The sequence below is a fragment of the Apteryx mantelli genome, chromosome 1 (genome assembly GCF_036417845.1).
Source record: "Apteryx mantelli isolate bAptMan1 chromosome 1, bAptMan1.hap1, whole genome shotgun sequence".
NCBI classification, from domain to species: Eukaryota; Metazoa; Chordata; class Aves; order Apterygiformes; family Apterygidae; genus Apteryx; species Apteryx mantelli.
This window is the reverse complement of record NC_089978.1, coordinates 186,561,992-186,574,648: the sequence shown is the minus strand read 5'-3', so window position 1 is coordinate 186,574,648 and position 12,657 is coordinate 186,561,992.

Below are 12,657 nucleotides of genomic sequence, written 5' to 3'. Positions count from 1 at the left end.
GCAGCGTACAAGGCGTGACCACTGCGTGCGTGATTGGTGCAATGACTGGCTACCTGTGACATAATCTGTATGGTGATTGGCTTAGCAAAGCGTGTCTGTGAAACCACTGAAGCAGCTAACTTTTTAAATATGCTCAGAAATAAATAATAAAGGTCTCAGGACGCAAACCCTCCTGAGTCCGTGCCATTCATCCGCCACATTTCTTTGTTAAGTGGCAAGTATCCAGATCTGCATGTTTAGAATCAGTTCCAAGTTTCCCCAACCCTTGAGACAACTCTGAATCTGATGAGTTCAATTTGAAACCCATCTAGTGCCATGTTTTGTAAGCTAGAAGTTCTGTGCTGCAGCTTGAAGAGTCAAACACTGAATCTTGCCTCAGATTTCCTGTTTCCACCCCTCCCACATCACCATTCCCAAAAAACCCAGAGCCCTTCTTTCAGAATTTGGAATAAATATCCCTTAGCACCTGTTGCATCTTTCTAGATAATGATTACTAAATGTGATAGCAGCTGAAATCTTGTTTGAAACTATAATTCAGTTTTCAATACATAGCATAATCAAAACTTGTTTTTGGAAGAATTGAAGTTTAAATTTCAAAGTCTCTCTCAAAGTCCATCCTTAAAAATAGAGACATGCTGAAACTGTTTAACACAATCTAATGGCCCTACCTACATCATGAGCTTATTCAGGGTTACGGAATTTTATTTTTCAGATGGAACTTTAATCTGTTTCCAAAAGATTAAAAAACAGATTTACATACAACTCATTAATCATGGCACTTAATTAAAAATTTTCATTATAAATGCTTACATTGTGTTGCATGCAAATCAGTGACATTCAGTGGATGCTATTAAATGGTTGACACTTATTACCTCAAATGCTCACTTCCACACACTAATTCTAGTGTTTCTCCTTTCAAGCCCAGGGATATTCAAGTTTGGCAATGTATTAAACTTTCCACTATATCAGTGCTATATGAACATGTATCTGTTGAATAAAAGAAAGAAAATAAAGATGCCTGCCTGAAAAATAGAATCCATAATTGTACTACCATTCAGGACCAGAACCAAATCTCCTGTAATATTATCTAGTTAACAGTGACAGCAGAATAAGTGCAGTGCTTTTCTCACTTGCATTTACTCTTTAGATCATTTGATTATGTTTTACATTGTGATTTGCAAAAGCTCACTATTCTCTCAGAGGATCATATGCCTTCAGATGACTCCTCAATAACGCAGTCACCTTTGGCTGATTGATTCAAGGAATTTTGAATCACATATTAATTATATTTTTAAGCAATGAAATGTTTTTTCAGAGGAAAATAATTTTTCATTTTAAGGTGAGTTAAATCTATAGCTCTGAGAACGAATAGAAATTTAGCAAGGCTTAATAAAATGCATTCATGGTTTGCCAATGCAGTCTTTATATTTAAAACAAATAAATTACATGGTTAGATCTCTTTAGAACAGCAGTCATAAGTTACTAATCTTTGAGGTAAGCCTTCTAGCTAAACAATTATGGATGATGGTGTTGTTTAGGGTAAAAAGAAAAAAGAAAAAAAGTAAAGGGAAGCTTTGATTTTCTGATAAAAATGATTATAGTGTTCTTTCCCATTATTTTTCTATCCACCCCATTTTTTTACTGTAGGTTTATTTCATTCTGTAAAGATCTTGGGGGACAGGGGGGTGAAATTTCAGCCTCTCGGGTTCAGTGAATTCTCTGTTTAACAAGAGGTTGGAAGTGTGAGTTTTCTGAAAGAAACTGGAACTCGCAAGAGTTCAAAGAACATACCCCAGGGAACGAGGCACTCAAAAAGACTTGAAAAAAATGAAACAAAAAAATAACAAAATTTATTTTAGATTTTCAAATTTATAATACAATAATTAGATCAAGAACAATGTAATTTGCACAAGGTATAATAAAATTATGCATGACCACAGTTTAAAACATAAATCTCTTAAGAAATCCATTAGTAGCAATGGGAACATAATTAATATCTTCTATCCATGAACAAGAACTCTCTACCTCTAAAAAGCAACCTCGATAAGAATCTTGCCTTCTTACTTAACTTTCATAGACAAAGTCCCAAGAAAGGTCTGGGAGCACTTGAGGGTGGGAACTTGTGCAGACCTTGAACTCTGAGCAAGAGAAACATCAGCTCAAAGTGGAAGCCAAGTTTTCCTCATTTATGACTATGTTGCTATATGGGATATAGGTAAATATACCTATTTTTCTGTTTGTAGTCAGAATTGTTTTGCTGATTATTATGCTTCTCACTTCTGATATAGTCTTCTTATTCTGTATCATGCCCCCTGTATCATAATTAAGTTCAATGCAAGTTTACCATTTTTCTATGACTCCTTTTCTCATGAAAAGCTCTAATCATACTGATTCAAATTATCTGTAGTGTCAAGTTATACTGTACAATATACTCAGATCTAGTAAACTGGAAAGATTATACAATAAGTCCTAACCTTCATTTTGCATGAAAAAATTCTTGATTTCTGGAAAAAACTAGATTTCTATGGAAAAAAAAATCTAGATTTCTAGAAAAAAATCCAGACTTTTTGCAGATGGTCATTTGGGCATCTGCATGTAAATTTTCCCCAGTAACTGTTCTATTCCATATCTAGAACCTTTCAGTACAGCTGCATCTGGGTAGCTTTCCATCAGTCTGCTATTTGCAGTACTGTCTACAAAAGTTGCAGCAGTTCTGGCTTTGGGCAGGTTCATGGTTTCAGATTCAATCAGATAAGCATTTGGGTTTCACAGAAGGCAGAACAATTGCACTGTGCCTTATAACTGCTGGTGAAATCCTTTCCCATCACAGATGGGGCTCTGGGATTCACTGGGATCATTAACTTTTTTCTAAACCTGAACACCGCACCGAAACATCTTAGCTAGGGGAAGATGTCTGGAGACAGCCTTCATCATGTGCAGAGGCTGTATATCAATGCTATCCTCCCTGTAAAAACAGTTCTTCTTCTGGAAGCCTCTGTTGATAACTACAATATATGCAAAGTTTTAAATACCCAGTCTTTACTGAGTAAAATATAGGTAGTAATAAGGATAGTGTGTGAATAATAACAGATGTATGTTCATATGTATTTCTCATCAAGATTTTAAGTTTAATAGCTTATTCATTAACCAAAAAAAAAAAAAGCAAAAACCTTGGTGACTTCATCTTCCTGTATAATCTTAGTATTAAGAAATTAAACAAAAAAATTATTAATATATTTTCCTGTCACACCCACATAATTATTTTCATGATATGACTCATATTTGTGTGAAATCATCCTCACTTCTCTCAGTTTCAGATGCATATTTTATTTTTCTTGTCTACTCTAAAAAACCTTCTGGGAGAAGAGACTTTTTTTCCTCTTGCAGTCATATTTGGTTTTGGCTTGGACAGGTTTCTCTTACCTGATGTTGACAACTTCTTTTTTTCTGTGCCATTTTTCTTTCAAATATATGCAAACTATTTTTAAAAATGCAATTTAGCATAGTCTGTTCAAATAACGAATGCAAATAGCTAATGAGTTCTGAGGCTGGATTTTGCATAAGCAACTCATACTGTATGCACTTTTTATTTGTATTTTTATTTCTAATCATAGAATCATTCAGCTGATAGGACTGGAAAAGGCCTCTTGGTCAAATATTTCAATCATTTTGAACACAGCAGGATTTTTTTCCCTGCTAGTCTATCTCCTGGAGGTATATATGAATGTGCATGTACTCATACATGTACATGTATATAAATGCATATATATATATTCTTAAAACTTAATGTAATTCTCTGTCAAGCGGTCATAGCAACTGTACCTCAACTTTCTCCCTAAGCATCATTTTGTTACCTAATTATTATTAATGCAAAAAAAAAAAAAAAAAGTTGGGTGTAACCTTTTCCTTTTTTAGTTTCAAGTCCAATTATGCTGTCTCATGCACTACACATGTTCTACCTCCTCCTTTGAAAAATGAGCTTTAAAATACAGAATTCTAAGATACACTATCTGAATCTTTTCTTACATACAGAAACATAGGTTTCATTTTCTTCCTTCTTAGATGCATATATGAACGTCAATTAATAACCCAACAGGGATAACTGGGCAGTGTGAAGAAATTAGGCAGAACGTGTAACCTATCTGAAATTGATCTGTCTGCTTGATTGTTATGTTACTCCAAAAAGAAGCAACCCGGAATCTCAGGTTGTAAACCTGAGCTGTTACTTTCTGTACAGCACTAGCTTCTTTCTTCTGCTTTTTATATTTTAAGGAAGATCCCTGGTGCTCTTCTCAGGAAAAGGAACTCCTGTCTTCACTTTGAGAGTCTTTGGGAGCAGGGATAAGAGTATATAACATATGTAAATTGAGTTTTGAGAACACTGTTTTGCTAAAGACTATAAAGCTTGGTGAATTTAAAACCTGGTGAATCATTCCCTGTGTCTACAATGACATATTGTCAAAGGCTCTGGATCTTCTCAAGAATTCTGTTTTTTGCTTGGAACCAGGGCAAAACAGCCCTTTCTCAGCAGCAGCTAATCAATTTTTTCCTATACCTGCAAACCTGAATTATTGATTCTTACATATACCTAGCATTTTCTTCTGTTTTTGTGTCCAAATTTTTTAAATTTAACCAATTTACCATATAAAACTATGGTAACTAGAGGCTTCTGGCTGTGCTACTTATAATATCATTTAAAAATATTATTTAATTATTATTTTAATAATTATATAACTTTAAAATATATTCTTAATACATTTACTTACCTTTTGCAACAATTCTTTAATTTTCAATATTTAATTTTGTCCCACACTGAAACAAATCACATACCTTTCAGAATGTTTTTAAAAGATGCAGTCTGTCTTTTTTTAACTGGAACTGGAGCTTTCAGCTTGGAGAAAACATAAATTTATGCATATATATGACCTGATGATCACATCCAATGAAAAATAAATTCACACACTTTTTGCTCTCTTGATTAATGTGCTAGTTCAAGAGAGAGGAACTAGAAAGTCAAGTCCCTGATCTTCTTGTCTCAGAAGGATCTGACGAGACATTCTGCTATGAATCCGACTGCAGAGAAACTGACATCTGAGCTGCTCCATTCTCAGGATGAATGCTCTGGTCTGTTGCCCAGTAGAGCATGGTAATCTCTTTTTTATCATCCAAAGGAAATGTCTAAAAATCAATACGGTCTTTGAAAGAAAGAGAATTTGACTTTATTACAAATGCTCTTTTTTTGTTGTTTTTGTTTTTCTTTTTTTTTTCTCCTTTAGATCTGGATGTGCTATTCTGCTTCTTAAGAGGACACAGATCAATTCCTCTCAAAACATCATGGAAGAACATCCCTAGCTCACAGCCAAAGTCATGTCGATTTCTGAGTGAGCAAAAGAAGGATTTATTAGAGTTCTACAGAAAAAAAAGAGAAAATCAAGAAATAAAATAGCTGAATTCTGGGTGCCTATGAATGTACAGAGCAGAAACTACTCTTATGCAGCCTAAGGCCTTGTGGTGTTAAGCCTTTATTTGGTTCTTCTCATTGTCAAAGCTTTTTAATGACAGTACTTGAATGAGTACAAATGTGAGAAAATGAAAACTTTTCCTGTTTCCTCAGCCTCCTGGGAAACTGATGATACTTAGAAAATTATTATTTTCTATAGATGGCTAAAAATCTATGCCCAGCAGTAGAGAAGATGCAAATATAAAATTATATTTATTTATTTGTGTTCCTCAGTCACTAAATATTTGCTTTCTTCTCTCCTTTTAGAACTGTATATTTGTATATTTTGGAGCAACCCGCCACCACAAACCTTTCTAACAATATGATACCATTGAACTGGAAAAGACTATCTAGAGAGTTTGGAGAATTTCCATCTAAAGATGTCTAGAAGAACAGATTAGACAAATGTGAATGATCTAGATACAGATAACTTTCTGATGACGGGAATGGACTAAATAATTTTCTGAGGTCTCATTCAGCTTTATACTTTTACGAGAAAGAATGACAAAATACTATCTCTTCCAGACTTATTCAGTAGTGCTCTTTTTGTTTGGAATTTGAGCAAAACTACACCTTCTAAGCCACAGATATTTTTGCTTAAACTTGAGAACCTGACTTGTTCAAACACAGAAGCATATACTTTCAACCTTCCAACCAAGAAAAACAGGTATTTTACTGATATATTAATCAATCCTTTCTTATTCTGGATAAAGATTGCCTCTCATCTGCTGGCCTGATGAATAAGTGCACTGACATATATTTCAGTACGTCAATTTGGTAACAACCTTAGCAATGCCTTATACAGAGTCTTCATGGACCCAAAAGATGTTCCCACTATTCAGTTCCTCAGTACTCAGTCCAAATCAAACCTTCCAGGATTGTCAGAGAGGAAGGAGTTTCTTCACCTTCACACACATACCAGGTACCTACCAAGCTGCTTTCTGTAGAGCAGTAATCACTACCACTGCTACATTGACCTTGAAGGATGCAGAAAGAGGTGTGCTTTACAGACTGATGGAAGAGCTGCTTTCCCAGCTGTTCATCCCCAGCTCTCCTTGCTAGTGATTATCACTCCCTTAAATTTCTCAGCAGAGCTGCTTGTGTCAAAACTGCAGTCAAAGTGAGCTAGGTGAAGCTAAACAGTTTAAATAAAAGATTTGCCTAAGACAGAACACTCTGGAGCTGTCTTTGCAACAGCACAGCCAGCATATTAGAGGGATGGTAAATTCTCCCTGGGAGTCAGGATGGATAGAGGCAGTGGTAAGCAGCTGGAGATGGCTATAAGGTAACTTAGATCTAGGAAAGGATATATGGCCAAAGAATAATGGTACAACATCACATTAAAACCAGTGTAAGATATTTCTTTCCTCCTTCTGCTTATCCTTGGCCTTTCCCCCATCCCAGGAAGAGGCTATTGTACTTTCTGTTTGCTAAATCAGCTGTTTGTGTGCTGCTGTGCACTGAACCAGATCCGTCAAATTCACTGAGTTATAGAGAAACACTGTGGTTCCTCCATTGTTCATCCTAGATTTATACATTTCCAAGAAGTGTGCCACCCAGGTGAATTCACGATTGCATTACTGTTGAACAAACAGGAGATAAGGAGTTTCTTCAGGGTTTATACACCAGTTTAGTGATGGCTGCAGGAAGATGGACACAATGTCTGCTTGTGCCAAGATTTCCCACAGATAGTTTTTGGGTAAAACTGAACTTGAAGAGTTAGCTTTTATCAAACGAGCACTTTGCTTATGTGGCATGGAAGTCTTGCTGAAGAATTCAAGCCAGATTTAATCATCATTGCACTACAACTTTTTTCTTCCTGGATCCAATTTACAGCATGGGCGCACATCTCTGAATCAACACCACTGATGGGATGGAGAGATGGGAGAAGGAAACCTAATTCAGCTTTTGCACCAAAGCATTGGTAACCGGTAACTGTGCCTACAGGAGTGGTTTCACTAGCTGGAGTGAACTACCTGAACAGATCAAAAATGCAAAAAGAGGGAGTTCTCCTCCATCCCTCTTCTCTCTTCCTCAGTCTTGTCTGCGCAGTCTTTGCACCTTGACTTTTACCTGAGGCTTTTGTGAGTTACTTCATTTCAATAGCTCATTAAAAAAAAAAAAGCTAGCAAAACTGTAGACCACTCTTTTTGCCAAGCTGATAAGTAGAATTGACTCAATAAGGGATCCTCCAAGACAACACAAGGGAGGGAACCATGCAGGAAAGAGCAAGGGAAGAGGCTGTGAGATTGCCCCTTTGCTGGAAGTAAGCTGCTCAGGCATCTCTGCTGCTCACAGAAATGTAGCAGAAGACTTTAAAAAAGTGGAACTGCTTCTTATCGCTTAGGAGATCACTCAAGTCCCGTTAAAGTAATTACATTTTCTTCCTTAATTTAATGATACCTGGATGGGGTGCTACATAAACAGACCAGTAAATCACTACTAGCAAGTCATCAGCTTGCAAATGAGCTCTGATCTTTGGTATAGGTGTATATTATGCAAGAATGGTAAGTAGTTATGAATCAAATATGTATTCCAGAGTTATAAACAATTTTGTAATTATATAGTAACTTCATCCCTAAATCTCAAAGTAATGAATTAACAATACTCAGTAATTAGACATTAGTCATCACTACTGATCATTCACTTATTTTGATTGCTTCTCTTTGCATTCCTTCTGATTAACTGGTTTGATTTTTACAAGGTAGTGAAACTTGGAATAAGTATCTTAAATACAAATATACTATATAAGCCTTTAGATATACAGGTAGACTTGTTATTCCAGTAGTAAACTGAGGTGTTAATGACCTCCCTTTCTTACAGCTTAAAAGCCTTCTGAGGTGGTCCTGTGTGAAAGACCTCTTTTCTTTCACACCACCACTTCAATTTCAGTGCTCTGACTTGGTCTTTTGACTTACTGTATTAACAACAGCTAATAGATACCAAAGACTCAACATGCAGTGTATATGAGAGAACTCATGATTATACATCACCATTCTTTTTTTCCCTATTATTATCTGCTTTCTATTGCCACGTTAGTTAACACATGGATCCTATGGCCATAATAGATCTGGCTGTAGGGTCCTGATTAAAAAACCATTACACTCATATGATTCAAAGGGCTGATTGGGAGCTGTAGCATTAATACTGGAAAAACAGCTTATCAGCTACTGAGTGGAGTTTTCACTTTGTGAAAAAGTGAGCACAGTAACTATCATCCCATCAGTAAGTGGAAGCCATCTAAACTAAGTAACAGTGAAATGTGAAGATGGCTAAGGTATCTAGGGCAGAAGCAGCTGGGGATCAACACTTATTCTTAGACACCTAAGGATTTCCTGTTATTTTCCTTTCTGTAAAATCCTCCCCAGTAGAATCTACTTGCTGCTTACCTTGATTGCATTATAATGTAATTTGTCTTCTTCAAAATTCTACTTTTTTAATTTAAACTGACAGCTAACATAATTTAAAAACATGCAAGTTAATAATTTAAATTGTGACATTTTATGTGTTTAATGTATGAAAGTACTATTATTCAGTGATTTGGCATGCTTTGCAGTAACAGTCTAGAAGCTACTCTAGTGATATTTAATATTATTATGTGTTTTAGCATTGTTGGTAATTTCATCCTATAATTAATTTCAAACACTCATTGCAAAGAAAATATGGTGATTGAAACCAACAATTCAAACTATATCATTCTCCAGTTGCCTATCAACTTCTGTTTTGTATTTGTTCACACACCTGTGTACTTGCCTTCCCTGTTCCTGCTGTTTAATGTATTTCTATGCACATTTGTCCAAATATTAGGACTGGTAGTTTTGGACTTTTTCATTTTTTAGTATTTAAAACAATTTGGAATTTTCAGTACTAGAAATTCTCAGGCTCTGCTAAGCTTCAATTTGGTCTCACTACAAAACATTTGTGTGTAGAATGCATACCTACACAAAGAAATCCGCATTACTCTTAAATTCATGTCATTTAGCTCTACTGAGATATGACAATGAAAAATGAGATTTCCTGTGCTCTTCTGGGATCTCTCCTCATCCTTTAGCCTCATTTTAGTCCCTTGTTGAACAATTTGAAACATGCCCAGTCCTGTGGCACAAGCTTTTCTTTTCTTTTTTAGGTAGAAATAAAACCCTTTCATAGTTTTTCCTGCTAAAATAAACTCCATAATTGCTAATAAACCTTATCAGATTTTTTTCTCAGATTATTTAAATTATCCTTAAAAGCAAATAAATTAGCGGTGACATTTTGTTTGGTGATTTTATTATATTAGCTTCCTAAAGGTATAATGAAGTTGTTCAGAAATGCAAAAGTAATAAGAATTCAGGAAATGTGATGTAATTAAAGTTGGTATTTGTAATTGTGTCATGCATGCAAAAAAGATAACAAGTGGGATTTTGAATAGCCACGCTGGGAATTACTGGAGCTTCTGCTTGGAAGTCAGCATAATACTAAATCTCAGGCTTCATGCAGATGTACAAATTAGCAAAATATTTTAAACAGATGTTCAAATATATATTATCTGTTATATCTTAAATATAACATAAATATTCAGATATACGCACACACAAAAGATCTAAATTTACACACACACACAGAGCTATATATATAAAAAACTCGCGTCTACATCTTTGTGTGTACATGTACATGTTAGTGTGTATGTGTGTAGTGATTGCGTCTTTACACTACTAAATTGCAAAAAAACACATAAGCGTGGAAAATTACCTGCACAGATCATAAAGATCATCTGAGCTGAAAATGTTTCCTTTTGTGGCAATAATAATCCTATAACAGTTATGTCAATAAACATATTGTAACTGTATTATACCTTCATGCAGCTGGATAGATTTACAGTGATATTTAAAATTAGCACATGAATGTGGTATGCATATGTTTTGCTGCTATTATATCTTGTGTGGATAGAATACAATACATTACTTAGTATACTACCATAACATTGTCATGAAATAGCAATCTTAGTTTTACCCCAAAGTATTTTACTATAATTAACTTTAATATAAAGAATACTAAGTATCATAATATCAACATGCCTGGCAGTGAGTAAGTATTACAAAATACATAACATTATTTATCTAGATAAAAGTACTCAGGTACTTTCAGTTAAACTGAACTCTGGCTGAAGAATATAAACAAAGGCTAATGAAGAATGGCAAAATGTGAAGTTGCTGGCATGTTTATACTAGAAGAAACAAGAGATCTCTGTGATGTCTCATCTTATTTCAAATCTTTAATGATCTAAAAGAACAAAGAGCATATTCATGAAATTCACAGAAAATCGGTCTGATATTATATCGAAAGGAACATTGAACACAACTGAATCAGAGACAAAACAAAGGGATGCGATGTTATAAACATTGCAGTAAACATTAAAATGAAATCTGACCTAAAAATAATCCAAAATAATATATATACATCCAGACTGAAATAAGTTTGCTGCTACAGAAGCTTCATCAGGCTGGCTGCTACTAAAAGGTATTGAGATGATGCGAAATATGATACTAATCAACCAGAAGAAGCATTTAGACACAGGAACACATATTCCACAAAGAAGGGAAGGAATAATGGGATAAAAAAAGTACCAATACTGAAGCAGTGTGCATGGTACAGCCACAGAAACTGCCAGCGCAGCATCAATCTGCAAATGTAGAATTAGACAATGGATAATACATGTTGATGTTTTTTCTTTTCTTTTTTTATTTTTTTCCAACAGCACAGAGCTTTGTTCCATCTATCAAGCTACTTTTCCATTAGCACTCTAATGTATTTAGATCATGAGCTCTTCAAAGCTCTGCACAGGCACTGTATTTTTGCAGAAAACTCAAGAGCAGCAAGGTTTCCGAGATACTAACATACCATCACCATAGGTGTTAATAATTATAGTTCAGTGTGTTTTTTTCCTAACGAATATCACAGTGTTACTTATTGATAGCCTTGACACTGCAAAGGCCTATAAAATAAACCTGTAGTTGATTTAATATAGCTAGTATTTTTTAATGTATACTGTACATTCCTCTAAACATTCATCCTTTGTCACTCATACTTGCCAGGTAGCCAGAGTTTTTTTGATTTTGAGTAGATTGGTAAACAGCTTTTCCACTGCAAAACAATTTCCTAGCTATTCAAAACCTGTTCTTGTTTGACATTAGAATTAAATCAAAACCTTTTGAAACTGAAACTGTAGTGGATAAAATAAAGAGAGAAACTGCAGGATGCTGGAGGACAGCCATCATCAGCACAGTTATTTGGGCCATGGGAAACAGAGCTTCACATTCCTTCCCTATATGATTTAAAGTTGGAGACACCTATTCCACATTCATATCTCACCACCTGACTATTCTGAAGTGCAATCTTTCTTGCTGGAGAGCTTTGTGTTTTCACAAATAGGAGACTAGCTATGTCTAGTAAAAAGGGTACCCTGCCAGGCTAAAACTGCGCTGGGTCAGTATTTCACAAGGCTTTTTGCTCATGTTTCTCTCCTGCACATCCGTTCTGGTTTCAGTCTTTGTTTGGCCTCCTCCCAACCCCTTCCCCAGACTATTGTAGGCACATATAAACCTGGTGGATAACCTGGAGCATCTAAACTGGCACTTGATGTCTAATTTTAGGCAATTAACTTCATCTCTTACACCCCAAAGTAGCAACCTAATCATAGTGCTAAAATCTTTTCAAATGTATCACTCTGGTTGGGACTGAAATTGTTTCCTGTTCCCTAACTCTGTCTTAGAAATAGTCAATCTTTTTTACTTAAAATTCCATAAAAACTGATGAATTCTTACCCAAATATGCAAATAAGTAATTAACTAGTGTAAGGGAATGAAGAAAAAAAAAAATCTCCCAGATTCCAATGGTCAGGGCAAAGGTAAATAAATAATTTTCCAGTCAGATGAAATTCTCTCATAGTTTCCTGCTCTCTTATCTCTCCCCATTCCCTGTAATATGAAAAAATCATCCACTGTAATTTAATAAGTGAAATTTAATGATATGAGATATTGAAATTGTCTAGCAAACACTGTCAGGCTTTTCATCTATTTTGTTTCCTTCGGTTAGGCTAGAATAGTAGAGAGTAGCTCTGAAGAAAGGTGTTGAGAAAAAATCATGGGATTATAATGGATGACATTTCACAAATGTTA